The following is a 16,892-nucleotide window of genomic DNA, read 5'->3' as shown; positions in this document are numbered from 1 at the left end:
GCAGAAAGCAGGGTGGGAATAGTGTGGAAGTGAGCAGGAAGCAGGGTGGTAGCAGTGTGAAAGTGAGCAGAAAGCAGTGTGGGAGCAGAGTGGATGTGAGCAGAAAACAGGGTGGGAGCAGTGCGGAGAGTGTGCAGAAAGCAGGGTGGAAGCAGTGTGGATGAGAGCAGATAGCAGGGTGGGAGCAGTGTGGAAGTGAGCAGAAAGAAGATTGAGAGCATTGTGGAAGTGACCAGAAAGCAGGTTGGGAGCAGTGCGGAGAGTAAGCAGGAAGCAGGGTGAGAGCAGTGCGGAGAGTGAGCAGAAAAAGGGCGGGAGCAGTGTGGTAGTGAGCAGAAATCAGGGTGGGAGCATTGCGGAGCGTGAGCAGGAAGCAGGGTGAGAGCAGGGCGGAGAGTGAGCAGGAAGCAGGGTTGGAGCAGTGTGCAAGTGAGCAGAAAACAGGGTTGGAGCAGTGTGGAAGTGAGCAGGAAGCAGGGTGGGAGCAGTGTGGATGTGGGCAGAAAGCAGGGTGGGAGCACTGTGGAAGTGAGCAGAAAGCAGGGTGGGAGCAGTGTGGAAGTAAGCAGAAAGCAGGCTGGGAGCAGTGTGGAAGTGAGCAGAACGCAGGGTGGGAGCAGTACGGAAGTGAGCAGACAGCAGGGTGAGAGCAGTGTGGATAGTGAGCAGAAAGCAGTTTGAGAGCAGTGTGCATGTGAGCAGAAAGCAGGGTGAGAGCCGAGTGGAGAGTGAGCAGGAAGTAGGTTGGGAGAACTGCGGAGAGTGAGCAGAAAGCAGGGTGGGAGCAGTGTGGAAGTGAGCAGAATGCAGTGTGGGAGCAGTGTGGATGTGAGCAGAAAGCCGGATGAGAGCAGTGTGGATGTGAGCAGAAAACAGGGTGAGAGCAGTGTGGATTTGAGCTGAAAGCAGGGTGAGAGCAGTGTGGATCTGAGCAGAAAGCAGCGTGAGAGCAGTGAGGATCTGAGCAGAAAGCAGGGTGAGAGCAGTGTGGATAGTGAGCAGAAAGCAGTGTGAGAGCAGTGTGGATGTGAGCAGAAAGCAGGCTGAGAGCCGTGTGGTGAGTGAGCAGAAAGCAGGGTGGGAGCAGTGTGGAAGTGAGCAGAAAGCAGTGTGGGAGCAGTGTGGATGTGAGCAGAAAGCAGGGTGGGAGCAGTGTGGATGTGAGCAGAAAGCAGGGTGAGAGCAGTGTGGATCTGAGCTGAAAGCAGGGTGAGAACAGTGTGTATGTGAGCAGAAAGCAGGGTGGGAGCAGTGCGGTGAGTGAGCAGCAAGCAGGGTGGGAGCACTGTGGAAGTGAGCAGAAAGCAGGGTGGGAGCAGTGCGGAGAGTGAGCAGAAAGCAGGGTGGGAGCAGGGCGGAGAGTGAGCAGCAACCAGGGTGGGAGCAGTGTGGAAGAGAGCTGAAAGCAGAGTGGGAGAAGTGCGGAGAGTGAGCAGAAAGCAGGGTGGGAGCAGTGTGGAGAGTGAGCAGAAAGCAGGGTGGGAGCAGTGTGGAAGTGAGCAGGATGCAGGTTGGTAGCAGTGCGAAAGTGAGCAGAAAGCAGTGTGGGAGCAGAGTGGATGTGAGCAGAAAGCAGGGTGGGAGCAGTGCGGAGAGTGTGCAGAAAGCAAGGTGGGAGCAGTGTGGATGTAAGCAGAAAGCAGGGTGGGAGCAGTGTTTAAGTGAGCAGAAAGAAGATTGGGAGCCTTGTGGTAGTGACCAGAAAGAAGGTTGGGAGCAGTGCGGAGAGTAAGCAGGAAGCGGGATGAGAGCAGTGCGGAGAGAGGGCAGAAAAAGGGTGGGAGCAGTGTGGAAGTGAGCAGAACGCAGGGTGGGAGCAGTGCGGAGAGTGAGCAGGAAGCAGGGTGAGAGCAGGGCGGAGAGTGAGCAGGAAGCAGGGCTGGAGCAGTGGGCAAGTGAGCAGAAAACAGGGTTGGAGCAGTGTGGAAGTGGGCAGAAAGCAGGGTGGGAGCACTGTGGAAGTGAGCAGAAACCCGGGTGGGAGCAGTGTGGAAGTGAACAGAAAGCAGGGTGGGAGCAGTGTGGAAGTGAGCAGAACGCAGGGTGGGAGCAGTGTGGAAGTGAACAGAAAGCAGGCTGGGAGCAGTGTGGAAGTGAGCAGACAGCAGGGTGAGAGCAGTGTGGATAGTGAGCAGAAAGCAGTGTGAGAGCAGTGTGCATGTGAGCAGAAAGCAGGGTGAGAGCCGAGTGGAGAGTGAGCAGGAAGTAGGTTGGGAGCAGTGTGGAGAGTGAGCAGAAAGCAGGTTGGGAGCAGTGTGGAAGTGAGCAGAAAGCAGTGTGGGAGCAGTGTGGATGTGAGCAGAAAGCAGGATGAGAGCAGTGTGGATGTGAGCAGAAAACAGGGTGAGAGCAGTGTGGATCTGAGCTGAAAGCAGGGTGGGAGCAGTGTGGATCTGAGCAGAAAGCAGGGTGAGAGCAGTGAGGATCTGAGCAGAAAGCAGGGTGAGAGCTGTGTGGATAGTGAGCAGAAAGCAGTGTGAGAGCAGTGTGGATGTGAGCAGAAAGCAGGCTGAGAGCCGTGTGGTGAGTGAGCAGAAAGCAGGGTGGGAGCAGTGTGGAAGTGAGCAGAAAGCAGTGTGGGAGCAGTGTGGATGTGAGCAGAATGCAGGGTGGGAGCAGTGTGGATGTGAGCAGAAAGCAGGGTGAGAGCAGTGTGGATCTGAGCAGAAGGCAGGGTGAGAGCAGTGTGTATGTGAGCAGAAAGCAGGGTGGGAGCAGTGCAGAGAGTGAGCAGAAAGCATGGTGAGAGCAGTGTGGAGAGTGAGCAGAAAGCAGGGTGAGAGCAGTGTGGAGAGTGAGCAGAAAGCAGGGTGGGTGCAGTGTGGAAGTGAGTAGAAAGCAGGGTGGGAGCAGTGTGGAAGTGAGCAGAAAGCAGTGTTGGAGCAGTGTGGAAGTGAGCAGAAAGCAGTGTGGGAGCAGTGCGGAAGTGAGCAGAAAGCAGGGTTAGAGCAGTGTGGATAGTGAGCAGTAAGCAGGGTGAGAGCTGTGTGGAAGTGAGCAGAAAGCAGGGAGAGAGCAGTGTGGAGAGTGAGCAGGTAGCAGGGAGGGAACAGTGCGGAGAGTGAGCAGAAAGCAGGGTGGGAGCAGTGTGGAAGTGAGCAGAAAGCAGGGGAAGAGCAGTGTGGATGTGAGCAGAAAGCAGGGCGAGAGCAGTGTGGAGACTGAGCAGGAAGCAGGGTGGAAGAAGTGTGGATGTGAGTAGAAAGCAGGGTGGGAGCTGTGTGCATGTGAGCAGAAAGCAGGGTGAGGGCAGTTTGGATGCGAGCATAAAGCAGGGTGAGAGCAGTGTGGATGTGAGAAGAAAGCAGGGTGGGAGCAGTGCGGAGAGTCAGCAGAAAGCAGGGTGGGAGCAGGGAGGATAGTGAGCAGAAAGCAGGGTGGGAGCAGAATGGAAGTGAGCAGAAAGCAGGGTGGGAGCAGTGCGGAGAGTGAGCAGGAAGCAGGGTGGGAGCAGTGCGTAGAGTGAGCAGAAAGCAAGGTGGGAGCAGTGTCGATGTGAGCAGAATGCCGGGTGGGAGCAGTGTGCAAGTGAGCTGATAGCAGGGTGAGAGCAGGGAGGAGAGTGAGCAGAAAGCAGGGTGGGAACAGTATGGAAGTGAGCTGAAAGCTGGGTTGGAACAGTGCGGAGAGTGAGCAGAAAGCAGGGTGGGAACAGTGCGGAGAGTGAGCAGGAAGTAGGGTGGGAGCAGTACGGAGAGTGAGCAGAAAGCAGGGTGGGAGTAGGGCGGAGAGTGATCAGAATGCAGGGTGAGAGCAGTGCGGAGACTGAGCAGAAAGCAGTGTGGGAGCAGGGCGGAGAGTGAGCAGAAAGCAGGGTGGGAGCAGTGTGGATGTGAGCAGAAAGCAGGGTGGGAGCAGAGTGGATGTGAGCTGAAAGCATGGTGGGAGTAGGGTGGAGAGTGAGCAGGAAGCAGGGTGGGAGCAGTGCGGAGAGTGAGGAGAAAGCAGGGTGGGAGCAGGGCGGAGAGTCAGCAGGAACCAGGGTGGGAGCAGTGTGGAAGAGAGCTGAAAGCAGAGTGGGAGAAGTGCGGAGAGTGAGCAGAAAGAAGGGTGGGAGCAGTGCCGAGAGTGAGCAGAAAGCAGGGTGGGAGCAGTGTGGAGAGTGAGCAGAAAGCAGGGTGGGAAGAGTGTGGAATTGAGCAGGAAGCAGTGTGGTAGCAGTGTGAAAGTGAGCAGAAAGCAGTGTGGGAGCAGTGTGGATGTGAGCAGAAAGCAGGGTGGGAGCAGTGCGGAGAGTGTGCAGAAAGCAGGGTGGGAGCAGTGTGGATGAGAGCAGATAGCAGGGTGGGAGCAGTGTGGAAGTGAGCAGAAAGAAGATTGGGAGCATTGTGGTACTGACCAGAAAGCAGGTTGGGAGCAGTGCGGAGAGTACGCAGGAAGCAGGGTGAGAGGAGTGCGGAGAGTGAGCAGAAAAAGGGTGGGAGCAGTGTGGTAGTGAGCAGAAAGCAGGGTGGGAGCAGTGTGGAGACTGAGCAGGAAGCAGGGTGGGAGAAGTGTGGATGTGAGTAGAAAGCAGGGTGGGAGCTGTGTGCATGTGAGCAGAAAGCAGGGTGAGGGCAGTTTGGATGCGAGCATAAAGCAGGGTGAGAGCAGTGTGGATGTGAGAAGAAAGCAGGGTGGGAGCAGGGAGGATAGTGAGCAGAAAGCAGGGTGGGAGCAGAATGGAAGTGAGCAGAAAGCAGGGTGGGAGCAGTGCGGAGAGTCAGCAGAAAGCAGGGTGGGAGCAGGGAGGATAGTGAGCAGAAAGCAGGGTGGGAGCAGAATGGAAGTGAGCAGAAAGCAGGGTGGGAGCAGTGCGGAGAGTGAGCAGGAAGCAGGGTGGGAGCAGTGCGTAGAGTGAGCAGAAAGCAAGGTGGGAGCAGTGTCGATGTGAGCAGAATGCAGGGTGGGAGCAGTGTGCAAGTGAGCTGATAGCAGGGTGAGAGCAGGGAGGAGAGTGAGCAGAAAGCAGGGTGGGAACATTATGGAAGTGAGCTGAAAGCTGGGTTGGAACAGTGCGGAGAGTGAGCAGGAAGCAGGGTGGGAACAGTGCGGAGAGTGAGCAGGAAGCAGGGTGGGAGCAGTACGGAGCGTGAGCAGAAAGCAGGGTGGGAGTAGGGCGGAGAGTGATCAGAATGCAGGGTGAGAGCAGTGCAGAGACTGAGCAGAAAGCAGTGTGGGAGCAGGGCGGAGAGTGAGCAGAAAGCAAGGTGGGAGCAGTGTGGATGTGAGCAGAAAGCAGGGTGGGAGCAGTGCAGAGAGTGAACAGAAAGCATGGTGAGAGCAGCGTGGAGAGTGAGCAGAAAGCAGGGTGAGAGCAGTGCAGAGAGTGAGCAGATAGCAGTGTGAGAGCAGTGCGGAGATTGAGCAAAAAGCAGGGTGGGAGCAGTGTGGAATTGAGCAGAAAGCATGGTGAGAGCAGTGTGGATGTGTGCAGAAATCAGGGTGAGAGCAGTGCAGATGTGAGCAGAAAGCAGGGTGAGAGCAGTCTGGATTTGAGCAGGAAGCAGGGTGAGAGCAGTGTGGAAGTGACCAGAACGCAGGGTGGGAGCTGTGTGGAGAGTGAGCAGAAAGCAGGGTGGGAGCAGTGTGGAAGTGAGCAGAAAGCAGTGTGGGAGCAGTGCGGAGAGTGAGCAGAAAGCAGGGTGGGAGCAGGGCGGAGAGTGAGCAGCAACCTGGGTGGGAGCAGTGTGGAAGAGAGCTGAAAGCAGAGTGGGAGAAGTGCGGAGAGTGAGCAGAAAGCAGGGTGGGAGCAGTGCCGAGAGTGAGCAGAAATCAGGGTGGGAAGAGTGTGGAAGTGAGCAGGAAGCAGGGTGGTAGCAGTGTGAAAGTGAGCAGAAAGCAGTGTGGGAGCAGAGTGGATGTGAGCAGAAAGCAGGGTGGGAGCAGTGCGGAGAGTGTGCAGAAAGCAGGGTGGAAGCAGTGTGGATGAGAGCAGATAGCAGGGTGGGAGCAGTGTGGAAGTGAGCAGAAAGAAGATTGAGAGCATTGTGGTAGTGACCAGAAAGCAGGTTGGGAGCAGTGCGGAGAGTGAGCAGAAAAAGGGCGGGAGCAGTGTGGTAGTGAGCAGAAATCAGGGTGGGAGCATTGCGGAGCGTGAGCAGGAAGCAGGGTGAGAGCAGGGCAGAGAGTGAGCAGGAAGCAGGGTTGGAGCAGTGTGCAAGTGAGCAGAAAACAGGGTAGGAGCAGTGTGGAAGTGAGCAGGAAGCAGGGTGGCAGCAGTGTGGATGTGGGCAGAAAGCAGGGTGGGAGCAGTGTGGAAGTGAGCACAAAGCAGGGTGGGTGCAGTGTGGAAGTGAACAGAAAGCAGGGTGGGAGCAGTGTGGAAGTGAGCAGAAAGCAGGCTGGGAGCAGTGTGGAAGTGAGCAGAACGCAGGGTGGGAGTACTGCGGAAGTGAGCAGACAGCAGGGTGAGAGCAGTGTGGATAGTGAGCAGAAAGCAGTGTGAGAGCAGTGTGCATGTGAGCAGAAAGCAGGGTGAGAGCCGAGTGGAGAGTGAGCAGGAAGTAGGTTGGGAGCAGTGCGGAGAGTGAGCAGAAAGCAGGTTGGGAGCAGTGTGGAAGTGAGCAGAAAGCAGTGTGGGAGCAGTGTGGATGTGAGCAGAAAGCAGGATGAGAGCAGTGTGGATGTGAGCAGAAAACAGGGTGAGAGCAGTGTGGATCTGAGCTGAAAGCAGGGTGGGAGCAGTGTGGATCTGAGCAGAAAGCAGGGTGAGAGCAGTGAGGATCTGAGCAGAAAGCAGGGTGAGAGCTGTGTGGATAGTGAGCAGAAAGCAGTGTGAGAGCAGTGTGGATGTGAGCAGAAAGCAGGCTGAGAGCCGTGTGGTGAGTGAGCAGAAAGCAGGGTGGGAGCAGTGTGGAAGTGAGCAGAAAGCAGTGTGGGAGCAGTGTGGATGTGAGCAGAATGCAGGGTGGGAGCAGTGTGGATGTGAGCAGAAAGCAGGGTGAGAGCAGTGTGGATCTGAGCAGAAGGCAGGGTGAGAGCAGTGTGTATGTGAGCAGAAAGCAGGGTGGGAGCAGTGCAGAGAGTGAGCAGAAAGCATGGTGAGAGCAGTGTGGAGAGTGAGCAGAAAGCAGGGTGAGAGCAGTGTGGAGAGTGAGCAGAAAGCAGGGTGGGTGCAGTGTGGAAGTGAGTAGAAAGCAGGGTGGGAGCAGTGTGGAAGTGAGCAGAAAGCAGTGTTGGAGCAGTGTGGAAGTGAGCAGAAAGCAGTGTGGGAGCAGTGCGGAAGTGAGCAGAAAGCAGGGTTAGAGCAGTGTGGATAGTGAGCAGTAAGCAGGGTGAGAGCTGTGTGGAAGTGAGCAGAAAGCAGGGAGAGAGCAGTGTGGAGAGTGAGCAGGTAGCAGGGAGGGAACAGTGCGGAGAGTGAGCAGAAAGCAGGGTGGGAGCAGTGTGGAAGTGAGCAGAAAGCAGGGTGGGAGCAGAGTGGAAGGGAGCTGAAAGCAGGGTGGGAGTAGGGTGGAGAGTGAGCAGGAAGCAGGGTGGGAGCAGTGCGGAGAGTGAGCAGGAAGCAAGGTGGGAGCAGGGCGGAGAGTGAGCAAGAATCAGGGCAGGAGCAGTGCGGTGAGCGAGCAGCAAGCAGGGTGGGAGCACTGTGGAAGTGAGCAGAAAGCAGGGTGGGAGCAGTGCGGAGAGTGAGGAGAAAGCAGGGTGGGAGCAGGGCGGAGAGTCAGCAGGAACCAGGGTGGGAGCAGTGTGGAAGAGAGCTGAAAGCAGAGTGGGAGAAGTGCGGAGAGTGAGCAGAAAGAAGGGTGGGAGCAGTGCCGAGAGTGAGCAGAAAGCAGGGTGGGAGCAGTGTGGAGAGTGAGCAGAAAGCAGGGTGGGAAGAGTGTGGAATTGAGCAGGAAGCAGTGTGGTAGCAGTGTGAAAGTGAGCAGTAAGCAGTGTGGGAGCAGTGTGGATGTGAGCAGAAAGCAGGGTGGGAGCAGTGCGGAGAGTGTGCAGAAAGCAGGGTGGGAGCAGTGTGGATGAGAGCAGATAGCAGGGTGGGAGCAGTGTGGAAGTGAGCAGAAAGAAGATTGGGAGCATTGTGGTACTGACCAGAAAGCAGGTTGGGAGCAGTGCGGAGAGTACGCAGGAAGCAGGGTGAGAGCAGTGCGGAGAGTGAGCAGAAAAAGGGTGGGAGCAGTGTGGTAGTGAGCAGAAAGCAGGGTGGGAGCATTGCGGAGAGTGAGCAGGAAGCAGAGTGAGAGCAGGGCGGAGAGTGAGCAGGAAGCAGGGTTGGAGCAGTGTGGAAGTGAGCAGGAAGCAGGGTGGGAGCAGTGTGGATGTGGGCAGAAAGCAGGGTGGGAGCAGTGTGGAAGTGAGCAGAAAGCAGTGTGGGAGCATTGTGGATGTGAGCAGAAAGCAGGGTGGGAGCAGAGCAGAGAGTGAGCAGAAAGCATGGTGAGAACAGTGTGGAGAGTGAGCAGAAAGCAGGGTGGGTGCAGTGTGGAAGTGAGAAAAAAGCAGGGTGGGAGCAGTGTGGAAGTGAGCAGACAGCAGGGTGGGAGCAGTGCGGAAGTGAGCAGAAAGCAGGGTGAGAGCACCGTGGATAGTGAGCAGAAAGCAGGGTGGGAGCACTGTGGAAGTGAGCAGAAAGCAGGCTGGGAGCAGTGTGGAAGTGAGCAGAGCGCAGGGTGGGAGCAGTGCGGAAGTGAGCAGACAGCAGGCTGAGAGCAGTGTAAATAGTGAGCAGAAAGCAGTGTGAGAGCAGTGTGCATGTGAGCAGAAAGCAGGGTGAGAGCCGAATGGACAGTGAGCAGGAAGTAGGTTGGGAGCAGTGCGGAGAGTAAACAGAAAGCATGGTGGGAGCATGTGGAAGTGAGCAGAAAGCAGTGTGGGAGCAGTGTGGATGTGAGCAGAAAGCCGGATGAGAGCAGTGTGGATGTGAGCAGAAAACAGGGTGAGAGCAGTGTGGATTTGAGCTGAAAGCAGGGTGAGAGCAGTGTGGATCTGAGCAGAAAGCAGGGTGAGAGCAGTGAGGATCTGAGCAGAAAGCAGGGTGAGAGCAGTGTGGATAGTGAGCAGAAAGCAGTGTGAGAGCAGTGTGGATGTGAGCAGAAAGCAGGTTGAGAGCCGTGTGGTGAGTGAGCAGAAAGCAGGGTGGGAGCAGTGTGGAAGTGATCAGAAAGCAGTGTGGGAGCAGTGTGGATGTGAGCAGAAAGCAGGGTGGGAGCAGTGCAGAGAGTGAGCAGAAAGCATGGTGAGAACAGTGTGGAGAGTGAGCAGAATGCAGGGTGAGAGCAGTGCGGAGAGTGAGCAGAAAGCAGGGTGGGTGCAGTGTGGAAGTGCGAAATAAGCAGGGTGGGAGCAGTGTGGAAGTGAGCAGAAAGCAGTGTTGGAGCAGTGCGGAAGTGAGCAGAAAGCAGGGTGAGAGCAGTGTGGATAGTGAGCAGTAAGCAGGGTGAGAGCTGTGTGGAAGTGAGCAGAAAGCAGGGTGAGAGCAGTGTGGAGACAGAGCAGGAAGCAGGGTGGGAGAAGTGTGGATGTGAGTTGAAAGCAGGGTGGGAGCTGTGTGCATGTGAGCAGAAAGCAGGGTGAGGGCAGTTTGGATGCGAGCATAAAGCAGGGTGAGAGCAGTGTGGATGTGAGAAGAAAGCAGGGTGGGAGCAGTGCGGAGAGTCAGCAGAAAGCAGGGTGGGAGGAGGGAGGATAGTGAGCAGAAAGAAGGGTGGGAGCAGAATGGAAGTGAGCAGAAAGCAGGGTGGGAGCAGTGCGGAGAGTGAGCAGGAAGCAGGGTGGGAGCAGTGCGTAGAGTGAGCAGAAAGCAAGGTGGGAGCAGTGTCGATGTGAGCAGAATGCAGGGTGGGAGCAGTGTGCAAGTGAGCTGATAGCAGGGTGAGAGCAGGGAGGAGAGTGAGCAGAAAGCAGGGTGGGAACAGTATGGAAGTGAGCTGAAAGCTGGGTTGGAGCAGTGCGGAGAGTGAGCAGAAAGCAGGGTGGGAACAGTGCGGAGAGTGAGCAGGAAGCAGGGTGGGAGCAGTACGGAGAGTGAGCAGAAAGCAGGGTGGGAGTAGGGCGGAGAGTGATCAGAATGCAGGGTGAGAGCAGTGCGGAGACTGATCAGAAAGCAGTGTGGGAGCAGGGTGGAAAGTGAGCAGAAAGCAGGGTGGGAGCAGTGTGGATGTGAGCAGAAATCAGGGTGGGAGCAGAGTGGAAGTGAGCTGAAAGCAGGGTGGGAGTAGGGTGGAGAGTGAGCAGGAAGCAGGGTGGGAGCAGTGCGGAGAGTGAGCAGGAAGCAGGGAGGGAGCAGGGCGGAGAGTGAGCAGAAATCAGGGCAGGAGCAGTGCGGTGAGTGAGCAGCAAGCAGGGTGGGAGCACTGTGGAAGTGAGCAGAAAGCAGGGTGGGAGCAGTGCGGAGAGTGAGCAAAAAGCAGGGTGGGAGCAGGGCGGAGAGTGAGCAGGAACCAGGGTGGGAGCAGTGTGGAAGAGAGCTGAAAGCAGAGTGGAAGAAGTGCGGAGAGTGAGCTGAAAGCAGGGTGGGAGCAGTGTGGAAGTGAGCAGAAAGCAGGGGAGGAGCAGTGCGGAGAGTGAGCAGAAAGCAGGGTGGGAGCAGTACGGAGAGTGAGCAGAAAGCAGGGTCGGAGCAGGGCGGAGTGTGAGCAGAATGCAGGGTGAGAGCAGTGTGGAGAGTGAGCAGCAAGCAGGGTGGGAGCAGTGTGGAAGTGAGCTGAAAGCAGGATCGGAGCAGGGTAGAGAGTGAGCAGGAAGCAGGTTGGGAGCAGTGCGGACAGTGAGCAGGAAGCAGGGTTGGAGCAGGGCGGAGAGTGAGCAGGAATCAGGGCGGGAGCAGTGTGGAGAGTGAGCAGCAAGCAGGGTGGGAGCAGTGTGGAAGTGAGCAGGAAGCAGGGTGGGAGCAGGGCGGAAAGTGAGCAGAAAGCAGGGTGGGAGCAGGGCGGAGAGTGAGCAGAAAGTAGGGTGGGAGCAGAGTGGAGAGTGAGCAGAAAGCTGGGTGGTAGCAGTGTGGATGTGAGCAGAAAGCAGTGTGGGAGCCGTGTGGATGTGAGCAGAAAGCAGGGTGAGAGCAGTGCGATGAGTGAGCAGGAAGCAGGGCGAGAGCAGTGCGCAGTGCGAGCAGAAGCAGGGTGGGAGCAGTGCGACGAGTGAGCAGGAAGCAGGGTGAGAGCAGTGCGGAGAGTGACTGATAGCAGAGTGGGAGCAGTGTGCATGTGAGCAGAAAGCAGGGTGAGAGCAGTGCGGAGAGTGAGCAGAAAGCAGGGTGGGAGCAGTGCGGAGCGTGAGCAGAAAGCAGGGTGAGAGCAGAGCAGAGATTGAGCAGAAAGCAGTGTGGGAACAGGGCGGAGAGTGAGCAGGAAGCAGGGTGGGAGCTGGGCGGAGAGTGAGCTGAAAGCATGGTGGGAGTAAGGCGGAGAGTGAGCAGGAAGCAGGGTGGGAGAATTGTGGTGAGTGAGCAGGAAGCAGGGTGGGAGCAGTGTGGATGTGAGCAGAAAGCAGGGTGGGAGCAGTGTGGAGAGTGAGCAGAAAGCAGGGTGGGAGCAGCGCGGAGAGTGAGCAGAAAGCAGGGTTGGAGCAGTGTGGATGTGAGCAGAAAGCAGGGTGGGAGCCGTGTGGAAGTGAGCAGAAAGCATGGTGGGTGCAGTGTGGAAGTGAGCAGAAAGCAGGGTGGGTGCAGTGTGGAAGTGAGCAGAAAGCAGTGTGAGAACAGTGTGGATGTGAGCAGAAAGCAGGGTGAGAACAGTGTGGATGTGAGCAGAAAGCAGGGTGAGAACAGTGTGTAGAGTTAGCAGGAAGCAGGGTGGGAGCAGTGCGGAGAGTGACCAGAAAGCAGGGTGGGAGCAGTGTGGAAGTGAGCAGCAAGCAGGGTGGGAGCAATGTGGATGTGAGCAGAAAGCAGGGTGGGAGCAGTGTGGTAGTGAGCTGAAAGCAGGATGAGAGCAGTGTGGATGTGAGCAGAAAGCAGGGTGAGAGCAGTGTGGATGTGAGCAGAAAGCAAGGTGGAAGCAGTGCAGAGAGTGAGCAGAAAGCATGGTGAGAGCAATGTGGAGAGTGAGCAGAAAGCAGGGTGAGAGCAGTGCGGAGAGTGAGCAGAAAGCAGGGTGATAGCAGTGCGGAGATTGAGCAGAAAGCAGGGTGGAAGCAGTGTGGAATTGAGTAGAAAGCATGGTGAGAGCAGTGTGGAGAGTGTGCAGAAAGCAGGGTGAGAGCAGGGCTGATAGTAAGCAGAAAGCAGGGTGGGTGCAGTGTGGATGTGTGCAGTAATCAGCGTGAGAGCAGTGTGGATGTGAGCAGAAAGCAGGGTGAGAGCATTGTGGAGAGTGAGCAGGAGGCAGGGTGGTAGCAGTGCGAAAGTGAGCAGAAAGCAGTGTGGGAGCAGAGTGGATGTGAGCAGAAAGCAGGGTGGGAGCAGTGCGGAGAGTGTGCAGAAAGCAAGGTGGGAGCAGTGTGGATGTGAGCAGAAAGCAGGGTGGGAGCAGTGCGGAGAGTAAGCAGGAAGCAGGGTGAGAGCAGTGCGGAGAGTGAGCAGAAAAAGGGTGGAAGCATTGTGGTAGTGAGCAGAAAGCAGGGTGGGAGCAGTGCGGAGAGTGAGCAGGAAGCAGGGTGAGAGCAGGGCGGAGAGTGAGCAGGAAGCAGGGTTGAAGCAGTGTGCAAGTGAGCAGAAAACAGGGTTGGAGCAGTGTGGAAGTGAGCAGGAAGCAGGGTGGGAGCAGTGTGGATGTGGGCAGAAAGCAGGGTGGGAGCACTGTGGATGTGAGCAGAAAGCAGGGTGAGAGCATTGTGGAGAGTGAGCAGGAGGCAGGGTGGTAGCAGTGCGAAAGTGAGCAGAAAGCAGTGTGGGAGCAGAGTGGATGTGAGCAGAAAGCAGGGTGGGAGCAGTGCGGAGAGTGTGCAGAAAGCAAGGTGGGAGCAGTGTGGATGTGAGCAGAAAGCAGGGTGGGAGCAGTGCGGAGAGTAAGCAGGAAGCAGGGTGAGAGCAGTGCGGAGAGTGAGCAGAAAAAGGGTGGAAGCATTGTGGTAGTGAGCAGAAAGCAGGGTGGGAGCAGTGCGGAGAGTGAGCAGGAAGCAGGGTTGGAGCAGTGTGCAAGTGAGCAGAAAACAGGGTTGGAGCAGTGTGGAAGTGAGCAGGAAGCAGGGTGGGAGCAGTGTGGATGTGGGCAGAAAGCAGGGTGGGAGCACTGTGGAAGTGAGCAGAAAGCAGGCTGGGAGCAGTGTGGAAGTGAGCAGAAAGCAGGGTGGGAGCAGTGTGGAAGTGAGCAGAAAGCAGGCTGGGAGCAGTGTGGAAGTGAGCAGAAAGCAGGGTGGGAGCAGTGCGGAAGTGAGCACAAAGCAGGGTGGGTGCAGTGTGGAAGTGAGCAGAAAGCAGGGTGGGAGCAGTGTGGAAGTGAGCAGAAAGCAGGCTGGGAGCAGTGTGGAAGTGAGCAGAAAGCAGGGTGGGAGCAGTGTGCAAGTGAGCAGACAGCAGGGTGAGAGCAGTGTGGATCGTGAGCATAAAGCAGTGTGAGAGCAGTGTGCATGTGAGCAGAAAGCAGGGTGAGAGCCGAGTGGAGAGTGAGCAGGAAGTAGGTTGGGAGCAGTGCGTAGAGTGAGCAGAAAGCAGGTTGGGAGCAGTGTGGAAGTGAGCAGAAAGCAGTGTGGGAGCAGTGTGGATGTGAGCAGAAAGCAGGATGAGAGCAGTGTGGAGGTGAGCAGAAAACAGGGTGAGAGCAGTGTGGATCTGAGCTGAAAGCAGGGTGAGAGCAGTGTGGATCTGAGCAGAAAGCAGGGTGAGAGCAGTGAGGATCTGAGCAGAAAGCAGGGTGAGAGCAGTGTGGATGTGAGCAGAAAGCAGGCTGAGAGCCGTGTGGTGAGCGAGCAGAAAGCAGGGTGGGAGCAGTGTGGAAGTGAGCAGAAAGCAGTGTGGGAGCAGTGTGGATGTGAGCAGAATGCAGGGTGGGAGCAGTGTGGATGTGAGCAGAAAGCAGGTTGAGAGAAGTGTGGATCTGAGCAGAAGGCAGTGTGAGAGCAGTGTGTATGTGAGCAGAAAGCAGGGTGGGAGCAGTGCAGAGAGTGAGCAGAAAGCATGGTGAGAGCAGTGTGGAGAGTGAGCAGAAAGCAGGGTGAGAGCAGTGGGGAGAGTGAGCAGAATTCAGGGTGGGTGCAGTGTGGAAGTGAGTAGAAAGCAGGGTGGGAGCAGTGTGGAAGTGAGCAGAAAGCAGGGTGGGAGCAGTGCGGAAGTGAGCAGAAAGCAGGGTGAGAGCAGTGTGGATAGTGAGCAGTAAGCAGGGTGAGAGCTGTGTGGAAGTGAGCAGAAAGCAGGGTGAGAGCAGTGTGGAGAGTGAGCAGGTAGCAGGGAGGGAACAGTGCGGAGAGTGAGCAGAAAGCAGGGTGGAAGCAGTGTGGATGTGAGCAGAAAGCAGGGTGAGAGCAGTGTGGAGACTGAGCAGGAAGCAGGGTGGGAGAAGTGTGGATGTGAGTAGAAAGCAGGGTGGGAGCTGTGTGCATGTGAGCAGAAAGCAGGGTGAGGGCAGTTTGGATGCGAGCATAAAGCAGGGTGAGCGCAGTGTGGATGTGAGAAGAAAGCAGGGTGGGAGCAGTGCGGAGAGTCAGCAGAAAGCAGGGTGGGAGCAGGGAGGATAGTGAGCAGAAAGCAGGGTGGGAGCAGAATGGAAGTGAGCAGAAAGCAGGGTGGGAGCAGTGCGGAGAGTGAGCAGAAAGCAGGGCGGGAACTGGGCGGAGAGTGAGCAGGAAGAAGGGTGGGAGCAGTGTGGAAGTGAGCAGGAAGCAGGGTGGGAGCAGTGTGGAGAGTGAGCAGAAAGCAGGGTGGGAGCAGTGTGTATAGTGAGCAGGAAGCAGGCTGGGAGCAGTGTGGAAGTGAGCAGGAAGCAGGGGGGGAAGCAGAGCTGAGAGTGAGCAGAATGCAGGGTGGGAGCAGTGTGGATGTGAGCAGAAAGCAGGGTGGGAGCAGTGCGGAGAGTGAACAGAAAGCAGGGTGGGAGCAGTGTGGAGAGTGAGCAGAAAGCAGGGTGGGAGCAGTGCGGAAGTGAGCAGAAAGCAGGGTGGGAGAAGTGTGGAAGTGAGCAGAAAGCAGGGTGGGAGCTGTGTGGAAGTGAGCAGAAAGCAGGGTGGGAACAGTGCGGAGAGTGAGCAGAAAGCACGGTGGGAGCTGTGTGGAAGTGAGCAGAAAGCAGGGTGGGAACAGTGCGGAGAGTGAGCAGGAAGCAGGGGGGAATCAGAGCGGAGAGTGAGCAGAAAGCAGGGTGGGAGCAGTGTGGAAGTGAGCAGTTAGCAGGGTGGGAGCAGTGCGGAGAGTGAGCAGAAAGCAGGGAGGGAGCAGTGTGGAGAGTGAGCAGGGAGCAGGGTGGGAACAGTGCGGAGATTGAGCAGAAAGCAGGGTGGGAGCAGTGTGGAAGTGAGCAGAAAGCAGGGGAGGAGCAGTGCGGAGAGTGAGCAGAAAGCAGGGTGGGAGCAGTGCGGAGAGTGAGCAGGAAGCAGGGTGGGAGCAGTACGGAGAGTGAGCAGAAAGCAGGGTTGGAGCAGGGCAGAGAGTGAGCAGAAAGCAGGGTGGGAGCAGTGCGGAGAGTGAGCAGAAAGCAGGGCGGGAGTTGTGCGGAGAGTGAGCAGAAAGCAGGGTGAGATCAAAGCAGAGAGTGAGCAGAAAGCAGGGTGGGAACTGGGCGGAGAGTGAGCAGGAAGAAGGGTGGGAGCAGTGTGGAGAGTGAGCAGAAAGCAGGGTGGGAGCAGTGTGTATAGTGAGCAGGAAGCAGGCTGGGAGCAGTGTGGAAGTGAGCAGGAAGCAGGGGGGGAAGCAGAGCTGAGAGTGAGCAGAATGCAGGGTGGGAGCAGTGTGGATGTGAGCAGAAAGCAGGGTGGGAGCAGTGCGGAGAGTGAACAGAAAGCAGGGTGGGAGCAGTGTGGAGAGTGAGCAGAAAGCAGGGTGGGAGCAGTGCGGAAGTGAGCAGAAAGCAGGGTGGGAGAAGTGTGGAAGTGAGCAGAAAGCAGGGTGGGAGCAGTGCGGAGAGTGAGCAGAAAGCACGGTGGGAGCTGTGTGGAAGTGAGCAGAAAGCAGGGTGGGAACAGTGCGGAGAGTGAGCAGGAAGCAGGGGGGAATCAGAGCGGAGAGTGAGCAGAAAGCAGGGTGGGAGCAGTGTGGAAGTGAGCAGTTAGCAGGGTGGGAGCAGTGCGGAGAGTGAGCAGAAAGCAGGGAGGGAGCAGTGTGGAGAGTGAGCAGGGAGCAGGGTGGGAACAGTGCGGAGATTGAGCAGAAAGCAGGGTGGGAGCAGTGTGGAAGTGAGCAGAAAGCAGGGGAGGAGCAGTGCGGAGAGTGAGCAGAAAGCAGGGTGGGAGCAGTGCGGAGAGTGAGCAGGAAGCAGGGTGGGAGCAGTACGGAGAGTGAGCAGAAAGCAGGGTCGGAGCAGGGCGGAGTGTGAGCAGAATGCAGGGTGAGAGCAGTGTGGAGAGTGAGCAGCAAGCAGGGTGGGAGCAGTGTGGAAGTGAGCAGAAAGCAGGATGGGAGCAGGGTAGAGAGTGAGTTGGAAGCAGGTTGGGAGCAGTGCGGAGAGTGAGCAGGAAGCAGGGTTGGAGCAGAGCGGAGAGTGAGCAGGAATCAGGGCGGGAGCAGTGTGGAGAGTGAGCAGCAAGCAGGGTGGGAGCAGTGTGGAAGTGATCAGAAAGCAGGGTGGGTGCAGTGTGGATGTGTGCAGAAATCAGCGTGAGAGCAGTGTGGATGTGAGCAGAAAGCAGGGTGAGAGCATTGTGGAGAGTGAGCAGGAGGCAGGGTGGTAGCAGTGCGAAAGTGAGCAGAAAGCAGTGTGGGAGCAGAGTGGATGTGAGCAGAAAGCAGGGTGGGAGCAGTGCGGAGAGTGTGCAGAAAGCAAGGTGGGAGCAGTGTGGATGTGAGCAGAAAGCAGGGTGGGAGCAGTGCGGAGAGTAAGCAGGAAGCAGGGTGAGAGCAGTGCGGAGAGTGAGAAGAAAAAGGGTGGGAGCAGTGTGGTAGTGAG

This window comes from Cetorhinus maximus, chromosome 15, assembly GCF_964194155.1.
Source record: "Cetorhinus maximus chromosome 15, sCetMax3.hap1.1, whole genome shotgun sequence".
In the NCBI taxonomy this organism is placed as follows: domain Eukaryota; kingdom Metazoa; phylum Chordata; class Chondrichthyes; order Lamniformes; family Cetorhinidae; genus Cetorhinus; species Cetorhinus maximus.
The sequence above is the reverse complement of the archived record's forward strand: the minus strand, read 5'-3'. Positions refer to the sequence as shown.